Source organism: Hyla sarda, chromosome 2 (genome assembly GCF_029499605.1).
Source record: "Hyla sarda isolate aHylSar1 chromosome 2, aHylSar1.hap1, whole genome shotgun sequence".
NCBI classification, from domain to species: domain Eukaryota; kingdom Metazoa; phylum Chordata; class Amphibia; order Anura; family Hylidae; genus Hyla; species Hyla sarda.
In genome coordinates this window covers 176,263,131-176,281,874 of record NC_079190.1, presented here as the reverse complement: position 1 = coordinate 176,281,874, position 18,744 = coordinate 176,263,131, and the positions used below count along the sequence as shown (strand labels likewise).

The window sequence follows — 18,744 nt, the reverse complement described above, 5'->3', positions numbered from 1 at the left end:
TCCTAATATCCCATTATTAATTTTAGTTTAATTTATACCTTTCCATCTTTCTTTCAGGATTTAGGAATCCTATTGCTGGACCTTGAAGTGGGTGAAAAAAAGGAGCTTCTTTCAGCAAATCACTGGTGAGTAACTTAAAATCCCATCAATTTTCTTTATAACAGTTGTGCTTTACAGTGCCTCGGCCACTAGAGGGACCCCTAGTAAATGAATGGAGCAAATATTCCAGAGGCATAATGGTCTATTCACACGTACATTATTTTTTGCAGATATTGAAATCTGCAGCATAATATGCAGTACATCAAATCTGTGCAGAATAGTGTACATGCCAATAGAAAATATAAGTCAGTGTATTTTTTTTTCATTTCTCTCCAGTCTGACCACAGGGCTCTCTCTGCTGACACCTCTGTACATGTCAGCCAGGAACTGTCCAGATTAGAATAAAAATTATCATAGCAAAGTTCCTGCTGCTCTGGACAGTTCCTAATATGGACAAAGGTGTCAGCAGAGAGCACTGTGGACAAGGGGGCAGATTTATCAAAACCTGTGCAGAGGAAAAGTTGCACAGTTGCCCATAGCAACCAGTCAGATCGCTTCTTTCATTTAGCACAGGCCTTGTTTAAAAATGAAAGAAGCAAGCTGATTGGTTGCTATGGGTAACTGGGCAACTTCTCCTCTGGACAGGTTTTGATAAATCTCCCCCAAGATGTGGACAAAAAAAAAAAGTGGAAATAAAAATAATGTAATGTGAGTAATAATTTAGACACCACACAGGATAAAGAAATTTTTTTTTTTTCTTGAATGGCCAAGGCCTTCAATGGTGCTGTAGTAATAATAACATATCTTAAACAGAACAACAACTGAAAGATATCAACAAGGCAAACTAATTTAGTCCCGTATATTTCAGTTTTTTTTTGGGGTATTGCTGCTGCTGCTTATGGGGTCAGGCAACCTCTGAGAGCTGACATAACGTCCACCCTCAAATCATGCATCGCCTGCATCTGTTGGCTATGGTGGGACAACATAGCCTGAAATTCTCCCATTTGTTTGGCCAACAGGGCTTGGAACTCTTGTTTTTGCGACCGGTGGAGTTCAAGCATGGTGCGATTCATCCGGCGTAATTCGCACGACATGTTCCTGTTGTCCTTGGCCAGCCTTTGGTTTTCTTTAACAAGCTGCATGTAAGTATCCCTTGGGACAGAGCCAGGAGCTAGGGTTGGGGAGAGTGGTTGGTATTGTGCACCTGGGGACACCTCCTCCTCCACATCTATCTCAGTCGGTGCTGAGGACAGGACTGGGGCAAGTTTTGATGGCGGACCATCCTCCCTGCAGATGGACCTGGTTGATCTGAAAAAAAAATAATAATAATAATAATAATTAATTAGTAATGTTTTGACTGAAGCAGTCAGAAAGTTTACATTACAGTGTGTCTCATTACTTTGATTAGCTGCCATCATAAGTTGTTAAAGCTTAAATAAATAAACTACAATATGGTGAAAAAGTGATGAGTTTATTTCATCATAGGTAAAGAAGAAGATACTGAAATATTATATTATTAACCTCTGAGGAAATAAACTCATCACTATTCAGCATTTCGGAGTGTTGTGGTCTGGAGGTGCTGCATTCTCTTGATTGTTTGATATCTATTTATGTATGCATGTGTGTACACACACACACCACATATATATATATATATATATATATATATATATTTATTTATTTATTTATTTAGAGTGTATATATATGTGTGTGTATATGTATGTATATATATATATATATGAATATTTTATATATATATGTATATATATATATTTCAATATAAATATAAATATATATATATATATATATATGTACACATATATATATATATATACCAATATATACACACATATATATATATATATTTAAATATATGTGCATATACCGTATTTATCGGCGTATAGCACGCACTTTTTAGGCTAAAATTTTTTGCCTAAAGTCTATGTGCGTGTTATACGCCGATACACCCCCAGGAAAGGCAGGGGGAGAGAGGCCGTCGCTGCCCTCTTCTCTCCCCCTGCCTTTCCTGGGGTCTAGAGCCCTGCTGCCGGCCCTTCTCTCCCCCTGGCTATCGGCGCCGCTGCCCGTTCTGTCCCCCTGACTATCGGTGCTGGCGCCCCATTGCCGGCGCCGATAGCTAGGGGGAGAGAAGCGGCGCCGACAGCCAGGGGGAGAGAAGGGGAAGCGGCACCCATTGCCGGCGCCGCTGCCCCGTTGCCTCCCCCCATCCCCGGTGGCATAATTACCTGTTGCCGGGGTCGGGTCCGCGCTGCTGCAGGCCTCCGGCGTGCGTCCCCTTCGTCGTTGCGCCGCGCCGTGCATAGCAACGATGCAGGGGACGCACGCCGGAGGCCTTCAGCAGCGCGGACTCGACCCAGGTAATTATGCCACCGGGGATGGGGGGAGGCAACGGGGCAGCGGCGCCGGCAATGGGTGCCGCTACCCCTTCTCTCCCCCTGGCTGTCGGCGCCGCTTCTCTCCCCCTGGCAATGGGGCGCCGGCACCGATAGTCAGGGGGACAGAACGGGCAGCGGCGCCAATAGCCAGGGGGAGAGAAGGGCCGGCAGCAGGGCTCTAGACCCCAGGAGAGGCAGGGGGAGAGAAGCGGGCAGCGACGGCCTCTCTCCCCCTGCCTTTCCTGGGGGTGTATTGGGGTATACACGCGCACACACGCACCCTCATTTTACCATGGATATTTGGGTAAAAAACTTTTTTTACCCAAATATCCTTGGTAAAATGAGGGTGCGTGTTATAGGCCGGTGCGTGGTATACCCCGATAAATACGGTATATGTTTGTGTATACATATATATATATATATATATATATATGTATATATATAAAATATACTACATTTTATATATCTATATATATATATATACATATATACATACATATATATACATATATATTATATATGTATATACATATATATATATACACACATATATATATATATACATATATATACACACACATATATATATATATATGTGGGTGTGTGTATGTTTGGAATTAGTATGATTGTTTTATATTTTTTGAACAAGTAATTATTAATAATACTAATTTATTAATTTTTTTACTCACCACCAGCACTCTCGGACTCAAGGCCTGTCTCACTCCGACCCTCTGGCAGGAGATGTTCCGGAACTCCTGCTCCCACTTCCTGAATTCCTTTTTTTTTTTTTTTTTTTTTACGCAGGACGGTTGCTTTACAGTCATAATACCTGCATGAGATATAGTTTATTAAAGAGTTTATCATACATTTAAAATCAATAAAAAGTTTTATTGACAAATGTTACAACTTTTTGATTTTACTTATATGCACAATTGCACATAACCACATTCCTAAATTCATAAACAGATATAGCCAGTGTTACCAAAATGACTGGTATGTTAAAGGGGTATTCCATTATTTTCAATAATGCACCTAATTATACTGTCTGTACCTCTGTGTGGTTTTAATTTTTCCATCTGTGATTAATTACTTGTTTAGTAGAATATACATCATTACAAGTGCCACACACAGTGTAATAATATATAAATTCCCCATAGGCTACTCTTACATTAAAGGGGTACTCTAGTGAAAGGCAGTAAGGAGAAAGATTAAATAAACTCTCCAGGGCATGGTTATACAAACTTATATGTTTTGTCTCTATGGAGTACCCCTTTAACCCATAAAGGACAGTAGGACACAGTCCATGTGATCATATATGAAATTTAAATTGCCATACTGCTGCAGATGTCATGATCTGTATTGAAGGATCATGGCATCTGGTACCCAGAATGAATGCCCAATTGCAGCAAGGGGTTAAACCCTCAGTGAAGGAGGGGTTTAACCCCTTGCTGCAATATGACATTAATTCTGCATTTGCGGCTCCTGAGGTATGATGCATGCTCACCACTCAGTAGGTGGGTATTTCTGCCTTGCACTTTTCTGTTTAGTTTCTGTTTAATTTCCTTGCACCAGTTGATTTTAAATAAAAAAGGTTTTCACCAGAGTACCCCTTTAACTCCTCTGCTACATGCTTGAGATCCTGGATGTAGCAACAGAGCATAAATAACACTTATCATTATGCTATGCTACCTAAGTTATCACCCTTTACACATTAGGTGGAATAAAATATTTAAATATAATTATATATATGTAATAAATCCATGTTCCCCAACCAGGGTGCCTCCAGCTGTTGTAAAACTACAACTCCCAGCATGCCAATGGCTGTCTCCGGGCATGCTGGGACATCTGGAGGCACCCTGGTTTTGAAACACACACACATATATTATATATATATATATATATATATATATATATAACATTTACATATAGTACTCACCTTTTGTGGATACATTCGATTGATCGGTCCTTTGCTCCAACATGGACCCGCTTCTCTGACCCGCTTCCAGGCCGCAAATTTCTCCTCGCTGCCCACGGTGGTGGTGAACAGTGTGGATTTATCTCTGGTGACAGCCACCACCAGAGCTAGGTTTTCATCAGTGGTGAACCTGGGGCCACGATTTTATTTGGCAACAGGTGCCGACTCCTCCCCTCCACTTTCCGAACTTGGTGATGGGGACACTGACCACCCAAGTCCGTGTTGTCTACTAGTGGTGCCACTGCCACTGCTGCCCACGATGGTGGTGAACAGTGTGGATTTATCTCTGGTGACAGCCGCCACCAGAGCTAGGTTTTCATCAGTGGTGAACCTGGGGCCATGATATTATTTGGCAACAGGTGCCGACTCCTCCCCTCCACTTTCCGAACTTGGTGATGGGGACACTGACCACCCAAGTCCGAGTTGTCTACTAGTGGTGCCACTGCCACTGCTGCTAATGTCGCACTGATAAGGGCGCCTCCTCCTCCTCCTCTCTCCCCTTCCACCAACATTTACACTGACACCTGCACTCTCACTCACTCTCTCCCAGCCACACTTTCATGATCTCCTCAAGACATTTTTATCACTCAGTATCACAGCTCACAACAACCAACACAGTACTGCATGCAGCTCAGCCCAGGTGGAAGTGGAAGATGCTGGAACAAATAGATTTTTTTTGTAATTTCAATAAACTTTATTGGATAAACTTCGGATGTATTCGTTATTCAATAACGAATGTATCCGAATAACGAATGTATCCGAATAACGAAAGCACCCGATAACGAAAGAGATGACAAATATATCAGAATACCGAACAAACGATAACGAATCCTATAACGAAAGTCCCTTATAACGACTGCCAATGAAAACGAATGATTCTGTTGACGAATGAATCCGATAACGAATGCGTTCGAAAATTTTGTCCGCCATCTTGGAGAATAACTAATCTGTCCGAAAATGTCATCTGAAAATGGCTGCCAAACTGAAAACCTACGAATATAGGTGTAAAACGAAACTAAAAGAAACGAAAATTTTTGATGTGCACGTCTATAAAATACCATAACATAGCAGCAAACAGATATTTGAAGATAAACATGAATGAGAAATGAAAGACTTGGCGACTCGCCAAATAAGACACATGAGACACACATTATAGCCAGGGAGGGTAAGGATAGAGGCAGGGGGTGCTGGTGGAACTGCGTGATTTTGTGCCTTGCACTAACTACACACTTGTTTTCCTGTTAGTGCCTTGCTAGCACTAAACCGCACAGTTCCACCAGTACCCCCTGCCTCCATCCTTACCCTCCCTGTCTATGATGTGTGTCTCATCTTACCTCTTGGAATAAAGAGAAGTTGTTCCTGCAGCTTTGATGATTCGCAGAGTCTTTCTTTTCTCATTCACCACTCAGCTGCATTCATCAGCTCCGGACAGCACACACTTCCTCACATAGCATGCTCAGTGTATTGGGGCTCAGTAGTGCCGGTCTTCTGTAAAATTCCATTTGTAATTGCACAGATATTTGAAGCTGCTGGTGCCTCTGGAGTCCCACTGACATCAAGGTGTAGAGTCCTCCAGCATCTTTAAACTTTGTATAAACCTTCTATTCAGCCACCACTAACCAATACTCACATGCAGAAACAGCTGCAATGGGCAGAAAAATACATGAAGACTAATTTTCAAACAGTCCTGTTCACTGATGAGTGCCGTGCAACCCTGGTTTGTCCAAGTGGATGGAGTAGTGAATGGTTGGTGGATGGCCACCTGGTTCCAACAAGGTTATGATGTCATCAAGGCGGTGGTGAAGTCATGTTTTGGGCTGGAATCATGAGAAGAGAGATGGTTGGCCCCTTTAGGATCCCCGAAGGTGTAAAGATGACCTCTGCAAAGTATGTGCAATTTTTGACTGACCACTTTCTTCCCTGGTACAGAAGGAAGAACTATACTTTCTTTAATAAAATCATCTTCATGCATGACAATGCACCATCTCATGCTGCAAAGAATACCTCTGCATCAATGGCTGCTATGGGAATAAAAGAAGAGAAAGTCATGGTGTGGCCTCCATCCTCCCCTGACCTCAGTCCTATTGAGAACCTTTGCAGCATCCTCAAGAAAAAGATCTATGAGGGTGGGAGGCAGTTTAAATCCAAACAGCAGTTCTGGGAGGCTATTCTGACATCTTGCAAACAAATTCAAGCAGAAACTGTCCAAAACCTCACACGTTCAATAGATGCAAGATTGTGAAGCTGTTATCAAATAAGGGGTCCTATGTTAAAATGTAATGTGATCTGTTAAAATGTTTAAAAAGTTAAAATGTTTAAAAAGTTTGATTGAAATAGCTTTTGATTTAAGTAAATATGCTGAAAACACAAGTGACAATTTTATAACAAGACAAGAGACTCCTATTATAAAAATTACTTTCTTTTACTACTGACAGCAGCAACATTTCATATGACAGAAAAAGAAAAAAAATTATGTATATGCAAATGAAGGTTTGAACGTTATCCAATCAGCAGGTAGCATGGTCCATAAAACTGCTGGTATCAACTTTGACATCCTCATTCTTGCTGCTGCCAGTAGCAACACAAGATAAGGAATATTTTCTCTCTATATGTATATTATGTCTTTGGTTAACTTATTGCTCATATATATGTCGCATATATCACATATATATATATATATATATATATATATTCTTTTTATCGTCACCCCATTACTCCGTTTTCCCCATCCCCCTTCCCCCCCCCCCTTAGGTTCAGTGTTTCACAGAGGGTCTCAATCGCTGCTCTGTTTCCGTTCCGGGTTTTCTCTGATGATGCACTTCTTTTAGCAACTGGTTGTCAGTTGTGTAGTTATTTTCCCACCCTTTCCCCTCACAGCTGCGCTCCTGTCACTCACAGCTTCGCATCTGACAGGGTTTGCTGTACCGCGATCTCCGCTCGCTTCTCCTGCTAACTTCATAGAGATATTCATATATATTCATCTTGATATACTTATTCTTTCATATCATTCTCAATATATATATATATATATATATATTTTTTTTTTTTTTTATTTTTTTTTTCTCCTTAGGTACATTTATCTTCTTTATTATTTATATAATTTGGTACCATATATAAATATATATATATATATATATATATATATATATTACTGTTTCCTATACACCTTCAGATATCTCCTCACAGTATCCTTACCTTCTTATTATACATATTAAATATTTTTCTTTGTATATATACATATACATTAGGTATTTTTCCTACACCTTATTCAGATATATATATATATATATATATTATTTTTCTATACATATATATTCATATATATATATATATATATATATATATATATATATATATATAGACAATGAAGAAAATCAGGTGGCACTCATGGTAATGTGAACAGTATCTTCTTTATTCGTTGCGGTGCATAAACAGACAGTGGGACGCTTGGATCAGCAGTGTAACGGACGACAGCTATTTCACGCTGCTCCCAGTGCTTCTTCAGGTCAACACCTCCTCTGACGCGAGAGGCCAGGTAAAATACCTCCTCATACCTGCCACGTTAGAGGGGGAGGTACATCAACACTGCAACATTAGACAACATTGAAAACAGATATATTTAAACTTTTCAGGTCTGTATATCTTATATAAAAACAACTTGTTCTTACCTATCAGACTGTCTATAACAGACATAAAACCAGGCATATAGGAAAGGTACAAAAAAACCTAAACCTGCCATATTAAAATGCAAACTTGTATATTACTAGTACTAGTAGAGAAAGGGGATAGACACTTCTTTAATTATTATTATTTTTTTTGCGAGGCAAGGTGGATCATTCAGACAGATGCCAGGGGAATAATATAATCACCAGCTGACCATTACAAGTGAAAGAGGTGCCTAAAAATTACCTTTTATTTCCATTCTTAAAATAAATAAAAGCAACATATATGTGAATATTGTGCTTGTATTATGTCAGAAAGTACCAAAATAAGGAAAAGAGAGCTGTTAAGATATATCAAGGGAGTGCTATATTGCTGAGACATAAGCACCTCCCCTTCTTTTATTTGAGTATGATAATTACAACTCAAATAATAGGAATTACTCCCTTAGTCATCCATTACTGGTGACTAGTTCACCCAACGCGTTTCTGTCGCCTATTTAAACAACGTCATCAGGGGAGTTTAACAGAACATCAAGAGTTACTTAAAAATAGTGTATATGCCAGAGTCCAATGACCCATCAGACAGTCAGAGATTATTTATAATTCTTCTCCACTACTGCCACATATGCTCTCAATACAGGGGATATAATAAACCAAATGGGTATGCCCCTTTAAGAATTGAAGTCCTCAGCCAGCGGGGGTTTAACCTGCAAAAGATAAAAAATAACAGCCAACAAGACGTGCAGCAATCATGTATATGTGCCCCCTTCCAGGTAGTATCATCAGCACAGTTTTGCTCACTCACTTATAACCCTCCAGCTGATATCCCTGCAAAACAAAAACCATATCCCTTCTCAGTATTCAAATCCTCGGGGAAGTTCCTGCAGAGAAGATGCCAGGGGAAACCTGGGTCTGAACAACTGCCTCGACATGAACGCGTTTTTGTAAAAATTAAAGAAGTGTCTATCCCCTTTCTCTACTTGTACTAGTGATATACAAGTTTGCATTTTAATATGGCAGGTTTAGGTTTTATTGTACCTTTTCTATACGCCTGGTTTTTATGTCTGTTATAGACAGTCTGATAGGTAAGAACAAGTTGTTTTTATATAACATATACAGACCTGAAAAGTTTAAATACATCTGTTTTCAATGTTGTCTAATGTTGCAGTGTTGATGTACCTCTCCCTCTGACGTGGCAGGTATGAGGAGATATTTTACCTAGCCTCTCGTGTCAGAGGAGGTGTGACCTGAAGAAGCGCCGGGAGCAGCGTGAAATAGCTGTCGTCCATTACACTGCTGTATGCACCGCACCGAATAAAGAAGATACTGTTCACATTACCGTGAGTGCCACCTGATTTTCTTCATTGTCTTTATGTGAATGCAATTCCTGCTCTCTGAAGTTTGTGCACCACGGAGCATACAGTTTTAGGATCTGTGTTTCCACAAGCACTAACATGGACTCTGCAGGTGTGCAGCATTAGCACAGGTCAATCAGTGCCAACTCTCTGTTTCTCTAAGTCTCTCTCTCTCTCTCTCTCTCTCTCTCTCTCTCTATATATATATACATATATATATATATATATATATATATATATATATATATATATATATACATATTAACATGTCTCTTAAGCATGATGACAATAAATCTCCTGTTTCTGGCATAATAGATATGTTCTCTGAAAGTAAAATCCAATCTATGATGGATAATTCTGTGCGCAGTGCTATTCAGTCTGCCATGTCCACTATTCAAGACTCTATCTCTAGGACGGTGTGCGTCTCACTAGCTCAAGCCTCAGCTTCAGCTCCTATTCAAACAATACCTACTACCCCTTTGGACAATTTTTGGTCCGCTGAGTAATCAGCAGCCAAATTAGCAAGGGGTTTTAAGAAATCAGGTAAAGCTACCCAAAAATTGAATTTTGTTGCGATCAATCAATCTCCTCCGACAAAAATTCCTAAAAATCAAGGTAATAAAGCCAGTGATGATAAATTGCAACCACAATGCAAGAAACAAACTGATGCTGAAAAAGTGCATACAAAACCCTCAGCCCTAGAGGAAGTGTACATTGTACGGGCAAAGAAATCTTCCTTATGGAAGAAACCAGATTCTTTTATTACATCTTCAAGTTCTTCCTCTGATGATTCTTGTTAGAGATGAGCAAACTTTTCAAAAATTCGATTCGGCCGATTCGACGAATAAAAAAAAAAAAATTCAGTTTGATCCGAATTTATTTGTGACAAATCTATATTAAAAACAGCTATTTCTGGCCTATATGGTGGCTGAATGACACAGCTTGGATGTGGCTGAAGCAAAAGGCGACCATATAATGGATGAATGACACAGCATGGAAGTGTTGGCTAGAGATGAGCGAACTTTTGAAAAATTCGATTTGGCCGATTGGCTGAATTTTTTAAAAAAATTTGGTTCGATCCAAATTTACTTGTGGCAAATCTATATTAAAAACAGCTATTTTTGGCCTACAGAGAGCCTCAATAGGGTGTAGAATACTTTGCTTTGTTCTAACATGCATATGGAGTGTGCTGGGGTAGTGAAATAATACTGTTATTCAGTAAGACATGCAGATTACAGGCATCGCTTTTAGAATCACTGCCGCAGAGCGGCACAATGACAGAGCCTGGAGGTGGCATCAGTATGAGGAGACTATATAGTGGCTGAATGACACAGCGTGGAGGTGTTGGCAGCATGAGGAGACCATATAGTGACTGAATGACACAGCGTGGAGGTGTTGGCAGCATGAGGAGACTATATAGTGACTGAATGACACAGCATGGAGGTGTTGGCAGCATGAGGAGACCATATAGTGGCTAAATGACACAGGATGGAGGTGTTGGCAGCATGAGGAGATCATATAGTGGCTGAATGACACAGCTTGGATGTGGCTGAAGCATGAGGAGACCATATAGTGGATGAATGACACAGAATGCAGGTGTTGGCTAGAGATGAGCGAATGTTTGAAAAATTATATTTGGCCAATTCGCTGAATTTTTGGAAAAAATGTGGTTCTGTCTGAATTTATTTGCGGCAAATCTGTATTAAAAATGGCCATTTCTGTCCTACAGAGAGCCTCAATAGGGGTGTAAAACACTTTGCTGTGTTCTAACACGCATATGGAGTGTGCTGGTGTAGTGAAATAATACTGTTATTCAGTAAGACATGCAGATTACATCGCCTTTAGAATCGCTATGGCACAATGACAGAGCCTGGAGGTGGCATCAGTATGAAGAGACCATATAGTGGCTGAATGACATAACATGTAGGTGTTGGTAGCATGAGGAGACCATATAGTGGCTGAATGACACAGTGTGGAGGTGTTGGCAGCATGAGGAGACCATATAGTGGCTGAATGACATAGCCTGGAGCTGGCAGCAGCATGAGTAGATACTAGGGTTTCACAATCCCTAAGATTAAAAGATAATTTTGAAATTCAAATTGAAGATTTATGGTAGCTAGTGCTACCATAATTTTTTTTTAGGTCCCAGCAGCATCAGTAAACCATATATTAGCTTAATGATACAGTCTGGAGTTGGCTGAAGCATGAGTAGACACTAGGGATTCACAATCCCTAAGATTACAAATGAATTCTGAAATTTAAACTGAAGATTTTGGGTAGCTAGTGCTACCATAAAAAAAATGTATTCCCAGACCCAGGCCCAGCAGCATCAGTAAACCATGTAATGCCTGAATGACACAGCCTGGAGTTGGCTGAAGCATAAGGAGACCATACAGTGTGTGAATGGCACAGCCTGGAGTTGGGAGCAGCATGAGTAGACACTAGGGCTTCACAATCCCTAAAATTAAAATATGAAATCTGAAATTGAAATTGAAGATTTTTTGTAGCTAGTGCTACCATAACAAAATTTTTATTCCCAGACCCAGGCCCAGCAGCATCAGTAAACCATATATTGCCTGAATGACACAGCCTGGAGTTGGCAGAAGAATGAGGAGAACATATAGGCCCTCATTTACTATTCTAAACCCGACCTCTTTTGTCGGGTTTTTTTGGCGCATCTTTGTCTGCGCCATGTCGCAGACATCGTGCGCCAGTCTGCGACACTATGCGACATTTTTTCCCGACGGACCCGATGTGGATTCTCCCAAACCCGAAAAAGGGGCGTAGCCCGACATTTCTGAGCTTTCCCACGTATTTATTAAGGTTTCCAACCCGAATTTGTTGAATTGTTGTGGATTTTTTCCCGACAGCTCAGAGGAGTTGGAAACCAAAACCTACAAAACCCACGTGCGACAAACAGGATGCGACATAATAATAAATACCAGGGGAAAAAAGCAGTCGGGTAAGAAAGCAACATAGACTTACAACCCGATTTTCTTAGTAAATGAGGGCCATAGTGTCTGAATGGAACAGCCAGGAGTTGGCAGCAGCATGCGTAGACACTAGGGCTTCACAATCCCTAAGATTAAAAATGAATTCTGAAATTTAAACTGAAGATTTTAGTTAGCTAGTGCTACCATAACAACATTTTTATTCCCAGGCCCAGCAGCATCAGTAAACCATGTATTGCCTGAATGACGCAGCCTGGAGTGTGCTGAAGCATTAGGAGACCATGCAGTGTCTGAATGGCACAGCCTGGAGTTGGCAGCAGCATGAGTAGACACTAGGGCTTCACAATCCCTAAGATTAAAAGATGAAATCTGAAATTTAAACTGAAGATTTTTCGTAGCTAGTGCTACCATAACAAAATTTTTATTCCCAGACCCAGGCCCAGCAGCCTCAGTAAACCATATATTGCCTGAATGACACAGCCTGGAGTTGGCTGAAGCATGAGTAAACACCAGGTCTTCACAATCCCTAAGAAAAAAGATGACTTTTGAAATTGAAATAGAAGATTTAGGGTAGCTAGTGCTCCCATAAAAAATGTTTAGGCCCAGATCCATGCCCAGCAGCATCAGTAAACCATATATTGGCTGAATGACGCAGTCTGGAGTTGGCTGAAGAATGAGGAGACCAAATAGTGTCTGAATGGCACACCGTGGATTTGGCAATAGAATGAGTAGACACCAGGGCTTCACAATTGCTAAGAAAAAAAAGATGAATTTAGAAATTTGAATTGAAGATTTAGGGTAGCTAGTGCTACCATAAAATTTTTTAGGCCCAGACCCAGGCCCAGCAGCATCAGTAAACCATATATTGGCTGAATGACACAGCATAGAGTTGGCTGAAGCATGAGGAGACCATATAATGTCTGAATGACACAGCCTGGAGTTGGCAGAAGCATGAGGAGACCATTGAAATTTATGATTTTTAAATAAAAATTTTAGATTTTTTTATTTAAATTGAGGATTTTGAAATTGAACTTTTAACTCCCAAGTTTTAGTGTCCCAGGCCTTGGCGTGTGGGTGTGGGTACAAGGACCAAATCTAACAAGGAGTCACATGGCAGAACAATGACAGAGCCTGGAGGTGGCATCAGTAGGAGGAGACCAAATAGTGGCTGAATGGCACAGCCTGGAGTTGGCTGAAGCATGAGGAGACCATAAAGTGGCTGAATGGCACAGCCTGGAGTTGGCTGAAGCATGAGAAGTGACCATATAGTTGCTGAATGAGACAGCCTGGAGGTGGCAACAGTATGAGGAGACCATATAGTGGCTGAATGACTGCCTGGAGTTTGTGGCAGCTTGGGGAGACCATATAGTGTCTGAATGGCATGGCCTGGAGTTGGCGGCAGATAAGGAGACAATAGGGCCTCACAATCTCTAAGAATAAAAGATAAATTTTGAAATTTCCATTAAAGATGTATGGTACCTTGTGCTACCATAAACATATATAGGTAATGCCCTAGGCCCAGCAGTATCACTAAACCGTGTAGTTGCTGAATGACACAGACTGGAGCTGGCTGAAGCATCAATAAACCATATATTGGATGAATGGCACAGCCTGGAGGTGGCTGAAGCATGAGGAGACATTATAGTGGCTGAATGAGACAGCCTGGAGGTGGCAGCAGCAGTATCAGGAGTCCTGAAAGTGACCCGGTGACAGAGTGGTGTTGTGGGTGGCAATACCAGTACCCGGAGACAAAGGTGGGTGAAAAAAGGTCGGATGCGAAGGAATGTTTGTAACTGGGGAGCAGCACCTTAAATCTATTTGGCACTATCCATATTTGTGAAGTGTTGGTGTGGCACCATGGTCAATCTACTCTCATGCATCAGGCATTGGTGGTTGGAGATCCAGAAGTCATCCCGCTCCTGAATGGTGACAATTCGGCTGTCACTACGCAAGCAAGTGAGCATGCATCGTGCCATTTGTGCAACAGACTCGGAGGGACTCCCTGTCTCCATCTCCACTGCATACTGCCACGGTGTGTCCTCTGTCTCGCCTTCCTCATAAACCTCTAGCTCCTCTGGCTGCTCCTGCTCCTCCTCTCCTGTCAGATTACTAGGAAAACTGCCCATTTGGCGAAACCTAAACTGTGCTCCCCTGTGCCCCTCATCCTCCACCTCCAATTCAGCCCCCACAGGGCTCTTGTGGCCGTGAGATGTTGGCACCACGTCTCCAGTGCTTTGACCAGCCATTGTTTCCAACAAGTGTTGTAAGAAATGAAACAGTGGAATGACGTCGTTCCTCCCGTAATCCTGGTGACTTACTAATAATGTGGCTTCCTCAAAGGGCCTGAGCAAACGGCAGGTGTCACGTATGAGCTGCCACTTGTTCACATTGAAGTTACACAAGGGAGTACCCCTATCCGCTTGTATCATCAAGAAATCGGTAAAGTATGCTTAAAATGTTTTATTTTAGTAAAACACCAACCGTTGATTACTTTTGCCTGGATTTTCACAGTATGTAGGCCCTTGACAAATTAACAGGTACAAAATAGTACACTACTTAGATGTACCTATGTAGTATGCACTTATGAGGGAAAAAAAATGCTGTACGGTAAACTTAAAAAAACACTTATTTTAGTAAAACACCAGCCATTGTTTAATTTTGCCTGAACTTTCACAGTATCTAGGCCCTTGACAGATTAACAGGTACAAAATAGTACACTACTCAGATGTAGGTATGTGGTATGCACTTATGAGGGCAGAAAAATGCGCTACAGTACACTTAAAAATGTATCTGAGCAGAATTCCAGCCGGTGAGTACTTTTGCCTGGACTTTCACAGTATCTAGGCCCTTAACAGATCAAAAATAGTACACGTCCAATCAGGCCTTCTATCTCTAGTAGCCTGGTTCATATTGGGACAACCAGATCTAATTTTGGCCTTTCACAATCAGCTCAAAACATCTTATCAGAAGCCAGGGCTCCAGGCACAGGGAAAGCTTATCATTCCGCATGGAAATTCTGGTCTCATTGGTGCTTGGAACGGGATCTGAATCCCATACATGCACCTTTGAATATTATCAACTTCTTATCTGAATGTTTTGATTCTGGAAAAGCATATTGTACCATCAATGTTTACCACTCAGCAATTTCTTTCTATCACGTACCACTCAACTTCTTACCTATAGGTAAACATCCTCTTATTTGTAAATTATTACGAGGTATTCGTTTTAAAAGACCTCCTACTCTCAAGTATCATTGTACTTGGGATGTTCTTTCCCTTCTTAATCTCTTATCCTCTTGGCGAGATAATGATCTCTTATCTTTAAAACACTTATCTGTCAAACTTGCAGTTCTTTTATTCTTGATTTCTTTATAAAGAATCTCAGATGTTAAAGCCCTAGATATTACTCATTGTACTTTTTCTCCTCATGGTGTACAATTTTCTATTTTTAGATGCACCAAGACTGGTTTAAGTAAAGCATTTTATCCTTCTTTCCCCCATAATAAATTGCTTTATGATGTTCGTTGCTTGAGAACATACAAACTAAAAACATCTCCCCTTTGTCTTCCTTCCTCTTCTCAACTTCTCATATCTCATGTTAAACCACATCTTCCAGTTTCTTCCCCCACTCTATCCAGGTGGGTCAAATACACTATGGGGGAGATTTATCAAAACCTGTGCAGAGACAAAGTTGCTGAGTTGCCCATAGCAACCAATCAGATTGCTTCTTTCATTTTTCACAGGCCTTGTTAAGAATGTAAGAAGCGAGCTTATTGGTTGCTATGGACAACTCGGCAACTTTGACTCTGCACAGGTTTTGATAAATCTCCCCCTATGTCTTAAGCAGGCATAGATACTTCTATTTTTGGCACTCACTCCACTAGAAGCGCTATGTCTACTACAGTTTATCAAATTGGTTGTGCTCTATCTGATATCCTCAAGGCTGCAGATTGGTCGTCTGAGTCAACTTTTTGTGATTTCTATTTTAGACCAGAACCTCATGTATCTACGGTTCTTATTTAATTATAACACGTATTGTTTTTTCATATATGTCATATGTACATTTTATATTTTTATAATTTTTGTTTTAGCTTTGAATTTGCATAATGGGAGTCTCTTGTCTTGTTATAAAATTGGGGATTTTCCTAGCCTTGGTGCCGGAAAATATAGATTTTATGAAAGACAAGAGACAAGTATTATTCCCCCCTAATAACCCTTCCCTATTTTTTTTTATATTTTTCAGCCTAAATTATGGAGTTTTATTCTATGACATCTTAAGCATGTTTCCAGACCTGTTCATTATGAGGTTATTCCCGTTTTTCTCCAAGGATACAGTTCACATCAAGAAAGAGGATGTCACAGTTGATACCAGCAGTTTTATGGACTATGCTACCTGCTGATTATATAACGTTCTATCCAGGGGTCAAGTCCTGGAAAAAAAGTGTGGGAACTTACCCAAGATTTCTAATACAACCCCCCCCCCTCACGACATCATGTTCTGCCGTCACGCCCCCTCCCATAGACTTGCATTAAGGGGATGGGCCATGACATCACAAGGAATGAACCTGTGAAGTCATGATACTCCGGCCCCTATATCGCCAGTCCTTACGGACAGAGCGAGTTTGCTCTGTGCAATGATGACAGCGGGGTGCCACAGCTGAGATCGCGGGGGTCCCCAGCGGTGGAACACCCACGATCAGACATCTTATCCCATATCCTTTGGATAGAGCATAAGATGTCTAGGGGAGGAGTACCCCTTTAAGTACCAGGGCACCAAGATGTATATTTACATCCAATGAGGGAGATTTCTTAAAACCTGTGCAGAGGATAAGTTGACCAGTTGCCCATAGCAACCGATCAAATCGCTTCTTTATTTTTTTTAAAAGGCCTCTGAAAATGAAAGCAGCGATCTGATTGGTTGCTATGGGCAACTGCTCCACGTTTCCTCTGCACAGGTCTTTATATATCTCCCCCGATGTTCTTAAGGGGTTATCATTCTGATAATACACTGTAACAAAAGCCTCCTTTTGTCCCTATCATCATGATAACACACTGTAACAAACCTCCTCATGTAATCTTCTTAGAACTGGGGTGACAAACTGTAACAAACCTCCTCCTCATGTAATCTTCTTACTACTTGGGGGATACACTGTAACAAACCTCCTCCTCGTGTAATCTCCTTACTACTGGAGTGACACGCTGTAACAAACATCCTCCTCGTGTAATCTCCTTACTACTGGGGTGACACCTTGTAACAAACCTCCTCCTCATGTAATCTCCTTATTAGTGGGATGACACACTGTAACAAACCTCCTCCTCATGTAATTACCTTACTACTAGGGTGACACACAGCAACAAACCTCCTCCTCATGTAATTACCTTACTACTGGGGTGACACACTGTAACAAACCTCCTCCTCATGTAATCACCTTACTACTGGGGTGACACACTGCAACAAACCTCCTCCTCACATAATCTTCTTACTACTCCCTATCATCATGATAACACACTGTAACAAACCTCCTCATGTAATCTTCTTAGAACTGGGGTGACAAACTGTAACAAACCTCCTCCTCGTGGAATCTCCTTACTACTGGGGTGACACACTGCAACAAACCTCCTCCTCATGTAATCTCCTTACTACTGGGATGATACACTGTGACAAACCTCCTCCTCATGTAATCTTCTTACTACTGGGGTGATACACTGTAACAAACCTCCTCCTCATGTAATCTTCTTACTACTGGAGTGACACGCTGTAACAAACATCCTCCTCGTGTAATCTCCTTACTACTGGGGTGACACCTTGTAACAAACCTCCTCCTCATGTAATCTCCTTATTACTGGGGTGACACACTGTAACAAACCTCCTCCTCTTGTAATTACCTTACTACTGGGGTGACACACTGCAACGAACCTCCTCCTCATGTAATTACCTTACTACTGGGGTGACACACTGTAAGAAACCTCCTCCTCAGCCACGATCTCTCCTTTTCCTCCACAGCTAAGCTCCGCCCCAACATGTGATGGTGACATCATCACAGGTCCTACATCTCCAGCATCTACCAGTCCGGGTCAGGGGAGGAGACAGAGGGAGGGTAAGAATAATTCAGTGGTCGGTCCTGCAGGACTAGTGTAACAGGGACTCCTGTGGAAAAAGCAAAGGAACGCCATTCCTGTGCGTTCCTGCAGGACTCGAGCCCTGGTTCTATCCTTCTTTTGCATATGCATTCTCTTTTTATGTCATATGAAATGTTGCTGTTGTCAGTAGTAAAATAAAGTAATTTGCATAATACTCGTCTCTTGTCTTTAATAAAATCTATATTTTCCTGCACCAAGGCTAGGAAAATCCCCAATTTTCAGTTCT

The 18,744-nt window shown here is 41.1% G+C and overlaps 1 long non-coding RNA gene across 1 annotated transcript; it reads right to left on the bottom strand.

Moving 5' to 3' along the window:
- Positions 1–838: 838 nt before the first annotated feature.
- On the bottom strand, positions 839–18,384 carry LOC130357763 (uncharacterized). The gene is made up of 3 exons (XR_008889251.1): positions 18,314–18,384; positions 3,125–3,264; positions 839–1,347 (listed from the first exon to the last, which is right to left on the bottom strand). It is a non-coding gene; the product is annotated as an uncharacterized LOC130357763 (long non-coding RNA).
- Positions 18,385–18,744: the final 360 nt, after the last annotated feature.